The sequence below is a fragment of the Pararge aegeria genome, chromosome 1 (genome assembly GCF_905163445.1).
Source record: "Pararge aegeria chromosome 1, ilParAegt1.1, whole genome shotgun sequence".
NCBI lineage: Eukaryota > Metazoa > Arthropoda > Insecta > Lepidoptera > Nymphalidae > Pararge > Pararge aegeria.
In genome coordinates, this window is record NC_053180.1 from 9752987 (window position 1) to 9766400 (window position 13414).

Sequence of the window (13414 nt, forward strand, 5' to 3'; positions counted from 1 at the left end):
ACAATCTGGAATAAGCAGTTCCTCAAAAGGCAGCTTCTACCAGAACTCGATATTTCTGGTAGAAGAAATTTTAGTTTCCGGGATGTCTAAAATGTGGGATGTGTAAAATTTTGTGAAGATCGATATTACGAAGCCCTACCGCAAAAGGTCTCGAGGTTTTTTCCGACATAAAAAATAATATCCGTCTAACATACACACAAACGAATGGACGCATTGAAAGAAAAAGGTAAGTTGGAAAGAAGACAAGAACACCCACTAAGTTTTTGTGGCCTTCTTCTTAGACTAAGGTGCGTTTGGAAGCCTAGTAACGTAGTTCTAAGTTTAAGAATTTAGTTGTAACCATCTTCTCACGACCTGCATGTCTAAATTAAGACCTATTTGAATAAAGAAATATTTGACTTTGACTTAATCGTTGTTACGCTAAGCAAGCAGCATGGAATGCTTTAAATCCCTATTTCCTATACTAGAAGAGGCGTCTGCTTGCGGTTGGATACGCTGACATAATAATGGTGATCCTTTAAAATATTATATACAAGTCTTTACTAAAGATTGGCATCTAGGATCGGTGCACTTGATACTTACGAGTAGTTTGATAAAACGAATGCATTATGAAGTGTATGTACTCATTAAATTGAAATAGTAGTACAATTAGTGGAGTGGTGGTTGGAAGGAGTTTGCTGGCCCACTGGTGGGGGCGCGGTGAGCGGCATGTGATGCAACGACGCCGCCGCAATGTACTGCTGCCATTTACCACTGGTTGTTAAAATATTTACAAACTTGTCTATGAAGGGTTATACAAATACTTTTTCTTGAGCCGTTCCTTTATTAAAGAAGAATGTGGATTCTTAGGTATTAGTTTCATGCTAAAAATATCCCTTGATTATGTCGACCTCCGTGCATCAGAGTTAAAGACGGCTGATTGGCGCAGTGAGCAGCGACCCTGCTTGAAGTCCAAGGCCTTCGGTTCCATTCCCACAACTGGAAAATGTGATGAACATGAATGATTTTCATTATCTTGGTGTTTATATGTATATTATAAGTATTTATGTATATTATTCATCAGTTATCTTAGTACCCATTACACAAGCTAACGCTTACTTTGGGACTAGACTGCGATGTGTGTATTGTCGCAGTAAATTTATTTATTTATTAAAAAAAATCTTTAGTCCCTGTTATTGCGAGTAACCCGCATTGTAGCAACTTGTTGTATCTATATCTTTGAAACCCTCACTCGTATACGTATCATTATAACTTTCATTTCTTCCTATTCCCCGCCGTACGGTAAGACCGAAGATGGGGCAATCGAGTGCTTGCTTAACCTGCAACTCTTCGGGATCCCCTCCATCCGCGTGGTCTCTTTCTAATGAGCATAAACATTTTCAAAGCACATGTTTAGGTACAAGTAAAATTAAATGAATTTCTAAAATTTTCTGTGTCTGTGATCGAAGTAATGAAGTGTCTGTACTGCAGGCATAAAGTATACAGCCGAGTTATAATGCTCAGCGTTTTAATGGGCTTTCCGCAGGTTGTAAATTTAATACAGGATACAATTTTCGAAATTGGATCGCAATCTTGTACTTAACGATTACAATGGAGGATATTAATCATTCGATTGTATTTCTTTAGTTTGTTACCTCAGAAATCCGTCTATTATTTGAAAATACATAATTTCAGATCGGTTTCATAGAGATTTCATCCAATTCGGTTCAATAGTTTGTTTTTTAAATGAAAAACAATCTATATCTCTTTAATATCTGGAGTTTCCGATGGAATCATAAACTTTTCCGCAAAAATCGCATAGGTAAGGATTAAAATAATAATATTTAAGTTAAAACGGCCAATACACGATAGCATCAAGTCTCAGTGAGTGGGTAAGTAGGCGAGCGACAGCAGAAAGTGGTTGTCGGAGTGACGCAACCGCGCCGGTAACCCAGTGCCGTGCGACGGTTCAAGTGTTCCACGGAGACATGAATCTGGACAACTGTACGGTTACTGAAGAGCTATGGTTTGTTCCATCTTCACCCCCAGATAGAGCAGTTTGATTTTCAGGAGATATAAATCTGGACAAGCTTAGAATAACTGAAGAGATCTGGCTATGACTTTTTCCATGCGACCCAAGTAAGGAGACAGGTAGATTTCTGTAAGCTACTTGAATCTTGACAATCTCAAAACTACTGAAGATATCTTTGTCTTTTTCATCTCCATGCGACCGAAGCTGTGGTCCAGCTTTATTTTCAGGAGATGTCCATTTCAGATGGTCCAAATGGACCAGCTGAAAGTTACTCTATAACTCTGGTTCTGGTTTCTTCCATGTCTATGTATCTCCGGGAGGAAGCAGCTTAGTAAGAGTACTTGAATCTGGATAAATTTACTTAAAGAGGTCTAGCTTTGACTTTTCCATCCCCATCTGACCCATGTAAACAGGCAGCTAGATGTTTGGAAGCTATTTGAATCTGGACAGTTTGAAAAGTGCTCTGGCTTTGTCTTTTCCATCTCCATATGACCCAAGCTGAGGAGCACTTTATTTTCAGGAGATATAAATCTAGACAACCTTCAAGTACTTTAGAGCTCTGGTTTCGATTTTTTCTATGTCTATCTAATGTTGATTCTTAAGAGTTGATCTTTAGTCTAACAGTTGATTTTTAAGAGATTTGTATCTGGAAAATTTAACGAATACTAATAATATTTAGGTTTCACTTTTTGATCTCGTCGCGACTCAAGTTTGTGCACAGTTTGAGATTTAAATCTGATCTAGCTTAGAAGATCTGGAGAGCTTTGCTATCTTCCATGTTAATGCGACCTCGGGAAGAGAGAGCAGCTTGATTTGCAGGAGATATAAATCAGGACAAGCTTAAGTGTACAAAATAAATCTAGCTTTGGCTTTTTCTATCTCCATGTGACCCAAGTAAGAGCAGCTGTATTTCTATTGGATATTTATCTGGACAAGATTACCGGTTGAACCAATTTTATGCAAACCAAGACGTTAAATGTGGCACAAGCTGCCTTGCTTCACAGGTGAACAACGTTTATAGTCGCGCTAGGGTGAGTAGGGTGCGTTATTAAAGGATTCCAAAGTCTCTCAATAGCTGGTTCTGCTCGTAATGTTTTATAGTGGGTAGCATCGATCTCTTCACACCTTATTTACTTTAATTACTTATCAATCTCGGCCTTTTGATGATCAGTTTTTAAGGTACCCGAAAAGATAACTTGACTAAATTCGAACCTTCAATATACTCTAATTTTACCTTCGATTGTGACGCATAGTCGCAGTGATATTGTAAGTTAACTCTTTAATTATAAAGAAAGTGAAATTAGTCTCTTCGTATTGAAGCATTTTATAGAATTTATAATATCGTCCATATAATGTTCAAAACTCTAAAGCCAAGTTCTTCATGTATGCAACTTTATATCTTTAAATCCCTAAGTCCTACTGCCTGTGAATGTAGTCATTCCGATTCAATATTTTAATCACCAAGTTCTGGTACCTAAATTTTACGGTACTGTACTTAGCAAAAGGGTTCAAGTTTAAATACCGCATACAATTAACATAAATATGAACATTAAAGTAAGAGAAGTGAAAATGTTATTTTCAACAAAAAATATGTACCTACTGATACGTAAACGTGAATTTATAGCTCGTAAGCCTTAAATATCTTGCCGAATACCGCATCCCTACTCCGGAGCCGTGTGGGCTACGTGACACACTTTCGCCGGGCCGGTACGCTGTAGTACCATTTGAATAGGTACCTTGAAGAAATTATATCAGTTTCATCGTTTCATTTGTATTTAATACAAGAAAAATAGCACCCTCTCCCCCTATGCTTATCTCATTATGATCTTCCACAGCCTAGTAACACACTACCCGATTTATCAATACGGGCTTCTGGACTTGAGCTATTAGATACATGTTAGCCAAAACCGGGACCATAATAAAAGCAGGATGGTGGGGTACAATTATTTCTAAGGTGTGAGGTACGGTCGGAGAACATGAAAGGCGGATCTTCGCAATGAATTATTTATTTATAAATATAACAACTAAACTTGGTTTCGTTATTTTTTGTTTACCTATGCCAGTAAAAAAGCCAATGAAGAAAATGTTACGAGACTGAATTTTGCCAAATAAAACAAATGCGAAAGATGAGAACTGAACAGTTTAAAACACTACAGTCTACACACCAAGACGCCGGACTAGTTACAATTCATCTCTGCGATCGCAAAGAGATCTTCTTCAATACGGCTCTGATTGCATACTTGATAAATTGCCATTGGTTTTTAGTTAACCGACATTATGTTTTATGCACATTTATTTAAAAATGATAAAAATATATATCTATCATTTTCCAATTGAGAGTCGTCAATATATAAAAATATGGTTATAATAAAAAATTTGAATAACATAAAGTCCAGCGATGTATAAAAGATGGCATTAGACCGCAAAGACCTCATTCGCGAAAGTGAGAGTGCTGCGTTGCGTAACCTGCACTAAAGTCATGACGCCCTGGTATCGCGACCTCACGCTCCAGTATACAATGTAGTATCTTGTTGCTTTAAAAATAAGGCTCAGATTTATTTGTTAGGAGGGTTTCACTGTGGCTACGTTATAATATTGTAGTATTAGTGATTCGGCTCGGTTAGGTTATGTTTTTATGGTACCATCGCGTAGGACTTCGATGACTCGTTGGTCCGTAGGTGGTATGAAGGCTTAACGACATTTAGGTGTGATAAACATCCAATAATCCGTTAAACCTAACAGAATTATAGCCGAATCAATATTTCTTGGAAAATAATCTATTGCGTTGAAATTTACATTTAATAAATACTTAAGACAAGAAACTTCGTCTGTATTGTGTGAATTTTATAAGTATTAAATCATATTGGAATGTCACCCTATGCTGTACATTATATCATCTATGAACCTCCCGGTGCATAGCTGGTTCCACTTCGTTACGAACTTAATAATTGTAAAAATTGCCGCGTGAAAATTGGGACAAATATAAATATAAGTTATCTTACACAATAGCACCTATGGTAAAATTAATTATGAATTACTTTGGTAAGGTTATTTAAGTAATTAAATTTTAAATTCAAGAAAACGGTTTTGTTATCTTTTATTTTTCCACAGTTTTTTATATATTAATATGTGAAGCCAAAACTTTGTACCCCTCTTTTTGAAATTTGCGCGGACGGAGGAGTATGAAATAATTCATACTTATAGTTTATATAGAGAAGCAGTGCAGAATACCATTTTTTATACTATGCATAAAAATAAATTAATCAATAAAAAAAACCATTAGGTAAACATACTACAATGTATTTGATACACACGCATATATACTCTTTTTCAGTAGTGAAATAATAAATCAATGCTCTTTTTTATTAATTTTTTTAATAAATATTTAAATTTAAAATGCAATCTCTGTGATTATAGAAGTATAATCTTTAACAACAGTACTTTAATTCAAACTTATAATTTTAATTAATTGTGGTCCAATGTCGACCACTCGTTATAATAAACAGTATTCAATATTAATATCAAAGAAATTTCTTATAGCTTCAGCGAGTCTCGAAATTGATCGTTTTTGTCAAGGAAATAGATTTAAATTAAATAATATAAATTAGAATTTATAAATCGGCGTGTCATCCATTATGTTTGTTATAACGTGCCCGTCTAAAGCATATTTATAAGAATAATAAATATATTCATTTGTCATTCCGGGTTACCAGAAGTTCAGAACTAACTATCAGAGATGGCAACACTGCGACTTAGGCGATGAGACAGTGATTACCATACAATCATTATGGTAATACAAATTAGTTGGTCAATACAAGTACCAGTAACCTTTGAACCGTATTGTGAGTAACCTTGGGGCTATTTGGGCTATTGTCCTAGAAATAGGTAAAAAATTTTTTTTGTAATCTAATAAATATAGCTTAATTATTATATAGCATACTGGGTGTTTTCAAATTTTGTTAAAATTCACACAGATGTATTTTTAAAATGCATACATAGTTTTAATTTATTTAAATTGAAATTAAAAGCAACATTGCATTAATTAAACGAAAGTAGAATTGTATTATTATATTTCCGCACATACGTCGCGCGTTATAACTGGGGATAGGGCTTTCTGAATAAGAAAATGAGGTAAAAATACTGTAAAACAAAGCTTTACATCTCAATCATCTAGCAATGCAGTTGATAATGTCGCTGTCGACTTGTAAAAAACTTGTACTACACATCGATAGCCGTATATTATAACATTCTTAATAACATTACAAAATTAGTCCGGTTGTTGGTTTCCTGTTTCTGTTTAGCCGGTGGACCGATCTTGACGAAATTTTGCACAGATATAGCTCGCATCGTAATGAACTTTTTCCGGAATATGCACAATTTCTGCGGGATTTTAAAATAACCTTTGCTAACTATGCTCAGCTTATACAAACCAATCTTGACAATATTTTGCATAACGATACCTTTAATGCTGATGGAGACATCCCTATTAGACATAAACTGAAACAAAATAGTTGAATCCGCTGTCAACAATACGTCACATAGAGACCTTTGCGATAGTCGATAGTGAAATTGTCTTCGATCGCAAATGTACTTACACGAGCTCTAAGCATGCTGTCCGATCGCAAGTTGATGATGATCCATCTGTATCCAGGGGTGTCTTTAATATCTGAACATAAAGCCACGTCATTATCGGGCATCAATTGTTTTATTAGTTATACTCGCTACGTTCGCGAGGATTTCTAATAACGTCAATACGCGGCTCTTTATGTAATTCCGTGCATAATAAACTCGTCTATATTAAAATATTTGTAAATGATAAAAGATGCCGAGGATACCTGCTAGTTAATAAGTAGGTACAAAACAATCGCAGAATTATTATATAAAACTATAATAAAGTTATCAAATAGCACGCACACATGAAAACTGTGACCCAAAACCGTAACTAAAAGATGCAAACAATCTTCAAAGTTTGAAACCAGAGCCGAACTGACGCCTTACAAAATGGAAATTTTTATGTAACAGTTACCTAACATGGTTAATTGAACAAAACCATTGAGTAACACTTTTCCTAAAACTTTGAAAAAGTAAAAAGGGTTACATAAATTACACAATTATTATGAGAGAAATGTTTCCCTCATTCAAATCCTGAGAATTACATGAAATACTTACAAATAACAATACTACTAAAGGCTTACAAAATAATAAATGCGGTCCAAGTGTTCACTTTTAATAGGCTTAGAGCACAACGGCTAAATAAGCGCTAGCTTTTGGGTCTCCAGACGCGTGGATCTAATTTTAATGTTTCGTATCTAAAGACCACAGAACTACTCTCAAACGCATGCGCTACAAAGACGCCGTACATATTTTCTTACTTAGAATTTACGTGAGCAGATTCAGCAGCTGCATCTATTCAGAATTCTTTTTTGGTACTTACACAAAACGATCATTTTCGTTGAAAGCCTTTATATTAATTACTAGCTGTTGCCCGCGACTTCGTCTGCGTTTGATTTTGTTTCTTGATGTGGTATGAAATTCAGTTGTAGTTCTAAAAAAAATTTAAGTATTCAGAATCGCTAAGCCTTGAATGAGCGGTTTTGCGGCTGTCCGCTGAGGAGTTCTGTCCTCTATCTCCAACCACAGTTTGGACAAAATTAAACACATATAACCTCTATAGTACAAAAACTTAGTATTAAAACACCCATAGAATACTATTATTGATTTCAACTCTTATTCAGTTTAATTACACGGTGATGTTTCAAACTTGGTTGGAACTTGGTACGGAGCCCTTCATATGCAAGTCCAACACGTACTTAGTCGATGTTTCGTAAAGTACCGCGCAGTTTCATGAACTACTAATGAACAACCCAATAAATTACAAATACGATCTTCAGAAGTCAAGAGTCAAAAAAAAAGTTATGGTAATGTAAAATACGTACAAAAATAAACCCGATCGTATCCTTAGGAAACTTTATCTCAAAAATAAACTATGCGCATACAAATAATTAGAAAAATATTAAATTTGAATAGATTTCATCAGGCGCCGGCCCTTTCTATTTCTATTAGTAGCAGGGCCTGCCCTATTTTAGGGATTGCAACATAGGGGCACACATATGCACAGAGCTGTAGATTTGTATGGTGGGTTTGTATGAGTGCGTAGATAATATTAGAACGATGGGCTAGTACGTATTTTTATTGTACTGATCGTTCGACATGTTGTTAATAATAGATCATTGCAGATTCTAAAATTAATACATGTTGGTTTAGTAATTTTAGGGGCATAAAAATTAACGGTCTATCCAGACTAACAGGCTAAAATAAATAAACTACCTAAAATAAATATAAAACAATCTTGTGAGTTATTTATAGTTATTTTACAATTATATCGATTAAACAACGGCGTCTGGGTGGTTTAGGATTAGTCGGTATGTCAGTTCCCAATGTTCAAGTGTCCCAAACATACCCTATTTGGAAAAACTGAAGCGGCACACCTGTTAAATCTAGACATACGTACCAATTTAAAATGTTACTTTTAACTGCTTAACAACTTAGTATTATTTTTTTCATCATACTTGTTTGTAACGTGGACCTTATTACATCGGACCTTAGTACACGAAAATATTCCATTTATTAATTGAGCTTAATATGAGCATTATGCTGTGAACGATGCTGGCTGTATATCGGTTTACCTTGGCGCGCGAAATAGAAACCGTCGCACCATTTTCGGTAATTAATATTTTGTTTAATTTAAGTTTAAAATTATTAATAATCAACTTTTAAGTAATTTAAAATGTCCAGTGTAAAATGGAAAGTAGAGCAATAGAATAATTATTGATGCCGCAATCGCTAGTGAATAACCTGTTTCAACCAAAATCTAGGGAGCGGTCTACGAAACTTTCATACAGTGGAAAGACAGCAAAAAAAGGGTCAGTTATGTTCTCAGAACGTATTTAAAAGTTTAAACCGTTTTTTCCCCACCAATGTGATGAAAATCGTTGTATGAGAAGCTAATGGTAGGTACATTACTTGTTACACTCTCGGCTTTTTGAGCAGGTTCGCTTTATATAAAACCGCAACGACTGTAAAATTCAATGTATACCATACTTGATACGTAATGTACTATTATTCAACAATAGGCACAATAGTTTATTTATTTAATTAACACCTTATTTATAATGTTATTATATTTAACACCTTATTTATAATGTTGCATAGAAGTTTGCGGAAGCCCGAGATGAACTACTAGTTATCTTAATGAAATATTTTTGGGGAGAAAAGTTCAGTGATTACTGTCCGAAATAATTACTAAATCAACATCGTGAGCTTACAGTTAATAAAAATAAACGTGTTGTAAATCTATTTTATGGCTACAAAGGGCGTGTAGGTGTAGTAGATGCGGTATGATTATACTATTTCTCACGGGCTTGCTTCTCGCACTTGTATAACATTAGTACATTTTAATGTTCAATTACACTTCAAACGGGAAATATATAGGCAATAACTTTAGTTTTTTTTTACAATAAGATAAAATATCTTTCAACTAGTGTGTAACATTAATTATAATAACATTCTATGATTCTCGTAGATATTCATTTTAAAGCCCATCACATAGAACATCATCACAATAAGCCTCTAATAGGACTGAAGCCGCCTATTCCACCCGCTCGCCAGTCGCCACCCGTCTGTCCAGCGTGGACAGAGGACATTGCTACTCGTTCTCCGTTATTTTCCCTGAGTCGCCTCGTACGACACCCACGGTAAGAGAAGGGTTAGAGAGAACACTTTAGCGCAGGGTCATGTTGTTTTCTCGTAATAGTAAAGGTATCGAGGACATTACCTGTAGAGCTTGTAATAAATATAGGACCATTCAAATAACCGTGATATAATTTCGGAATAGTTATGATTTACTTTATCACATTTGAACTAACAACACCTGGAACTATCCAAAAAACTAAAATAGGAGGAAACAAAATTCGAGCTGAAATATTGGCTAGAAGCGTGCGTTACTTTGCCGAAGTCCATGATATACGATAAAAAACAGCCGGTGCATCCGAAGGAGATGCTGGCATTACTAAGCATTTGTGCGTTATAGAGTCAGTATCTCGTAAAGATCACACAGTAGAGGCGCATTTAAAGGCTTCACCGACTCATGCCGAGTGGAGGGCGTCGGCTGCTTCTAGAACTCGACACATACTGTACACCCGCAGTGTATAATGATGCATCAGGATTCGGAGGATTCAGATGACTTAGTTATTTTACATTCCATTTTTTCTGTAGTGTAAGCAAATGAAATAAACTGATGAGGAACTAAGTAATTAAAAAATATATACTTTTATTCATTTTCACATCCTTTCCAAAACGTCCTGTGGGTGTACTGCAAACAATTCCAGTTATAAAATATCTAATATATATAACATATATCATCTATCTAGCGCATTGGGCAGGAGCTCGACTTCCCTTTTGGGGGGCGAGTTCGAATCCTAGCACGCACTTCTAACTTTTCTAAGTTATGTGCGTTTTAAGTAAATAAAATATCACTTCCTTCAATGATGAAGGAAAGAATCGATAGTTCTACGTAATGTTTCAAAGATGTGTGAAGTCCACCAATCCGTCCTAGGCCAGCGTGGTGGACTACTGCCTTAACCCCTTCTCATTGTAGGAGGAGACCCGGGGTCTAGGTGGGCTGGTTATGGGTTTTTTAATTAATATATCCATATTTCTATCTATCAATAGTTTAATTTGATTGACGGCCGAGTGGCGCAGTGGGCAGCGACCCTGCTTTCTGAGTCCAAGGTCGTGGGTTCGATTCCCACAACTGGAAAATGTTTGTGTGATGAACATGAATGTTTTTCAGTGTCTGGGTGTTTATCTGTATATTATAAGTATTTATGTGTATTATATTCATATAAAAAGAGAAAAATATTCATCAGCTATCTTAGTACCCATAACACATGCTACATATGCTTACTTTGGGGCTAGATGGCGATGTGTGTATTGTCGTAGTATATTTATTTATTTATTTAATTTGAAAAACGCTAGTATCTAATAAAGGATAATTAGATACTAACGATCACCACAGTGATCTACATTAATACATATTATACACACGTTTCTGTAATCGGTAATTTAAATTTAACTATACAATACATAGATGTTATGCAATTAACACAACTGCTTATAAAAATAGGGTATTATGTCACGTTAACATAAATTAAGTATGACTAATGAAAATTAATACAAGTAAGTATACTTTTACTCATCTGCAAAGTGAATCCTGAGCCCTGGGATTACGAAACTCATATAATAATGATAAAGGAGGATACGAGGGAAATATATCTACGTCAAATGATGAACAAAGTGTCAACAGCCTATCCCACTGGATAGGCTGTTGACACTTTGTTCATCATTTGACGTAGATATATTTGTTCATCATTTGATTGACGTTATATAGGCGCGGTCAGTTGTGAAGCTGTAATACGAGTGTCCAAGAACTGTTATTTGAATTACAATATGTATATATATATATATATATATACTAGCTGTTGTCCGCAACTTCGTCTACGTTTGATTTTATTTTTTGATGTGGCATTCAATTGAGTTGTAGTTCTAAAAAATTTAAAGTATTCAGTATCGCCAAGCCTATAAGGGGTTTGCTGCTGTCCGCTGTGGAGTTCTGTCCTCTATCTCCAACCACATTCATCAGATCTACATAAAGTTTGGGCAAAATTAAACACACATTATAACCTCTATAGTACAAAAACAATTATTTAAATCGGTCATAATTAGTCGGAGTTATGGTGTAAAATCGTCAAACACTTTCATTCCCTCTCCCAAAGGATAAGAGCTTAATGTCGGGATAAAAAGTATCTTATATTACTTCTTACACTTCCAAGAATATGTGTACAAAGTTTCATGAGTTTTCAAAGTTTTTGCGTGAAAGCGTAACAAACAAACTTACATTGCCATTTATAATATTAGTAGGGATGTATTATACAAAGCGGAATTACGAAATACTATTTAAGGGTGCATAGGTATATATCGTAAGAAATCATCCTGTAAAAAGATTAAATCAAAGAAGTACATATATTTATTTTTCCATACAAAGTAATCAAAACATTCTAAGTGTTTACTTATGACAACTGTTTTGCATGCATAGTACCGACGCTACGCGACGCGTACCTAAAAAGGTGACGGGAGTCTCTTGATTTTACTTTTGCATGTGATGTTAGGGCTGTATTTGATGTCTTTCCGTAAAAACTATGGCAGTGGTTTACTAAAAAAATATAAGCGGTTCAGTTACACAGATAAGTGTCAGAGATAGTAAATAATGTACCTTCTATAGCCTCTGAAGTATTATTTCGGTTTTCTTTTACACGCTGCATATATTTTATTAAATATATATATATATATTACTAATATATATTAATACTAATATATAATAATATATAAATTTGACGGCCGATTGGCGCAGTTTGCAGCGACCCTGCTTTCTGAGTCCAAGGCCGTGGGTTCGGTTCCTACAACTGGAAAATGTTTTTCAGTGTTTGAGTGTTTATGTGTGTATTATAAGTACTTATGTATATTATTCATAAAATTATTCATCTGTCATCTTAGTACCCATAACACGAGCTACGTTTACTTTGGGGCTAGATGGCGATGTGTGCATTGTCGTAGTATATTATGGTATTATATTTATAGCAATAATTGACGGACGATGCAGTAAGTGGTATACCATCGCCTATAAACAGAGCAACAATTCGCAGGGCATATAAGAAATAGGTCCTGCAACACTTTGCGACTCTCTGTCCGCTCTGTATCCATCAACTGCTGCTTACAAATTTGTTGGTGTAATTACACCGCCAACCACGCCTATCAGACCAGAACACAGTAATGCTACTTAGTGTCAGAAAGGAGCATGGCAGTAGTACTTTCCCAGACGCGCTCTTTGACAAACAGCTCTACTTACTTCTTCTAAAAATATATATTATAACTTTACTTAATTAGTTTCATATACGATTAATCCACTACAGTAATCCACTCATCTCTAAATTACGCTGACAAGTCTTAAAGAAGTGGTATCCTTTTCCTTCTGTATCTTCTGGAAAAGGAGGACTCTATTTCTAAACATGCCAAGTCAGTCAACTCAGTGATTTGAGGACAACAGAAATAGCACCATTAACTTCTTAGCTCCATGTTGCGTCTTTTCATTACTAGCAAATTACCTTAGGAGAGTTCACGTTTTTGATGCCATTAACCATTAATACAACTGTTATTTTCAACATTATCACACCAACCCATTATCGGCCCACTACATGGCACGGGGCTCCTCTCAGAATTAGAAGGGTGTAGTCAACCTCTCCAACCGTGTGCGGATTGGTAGATTTCGCACGCCTATGAGAACGTTAT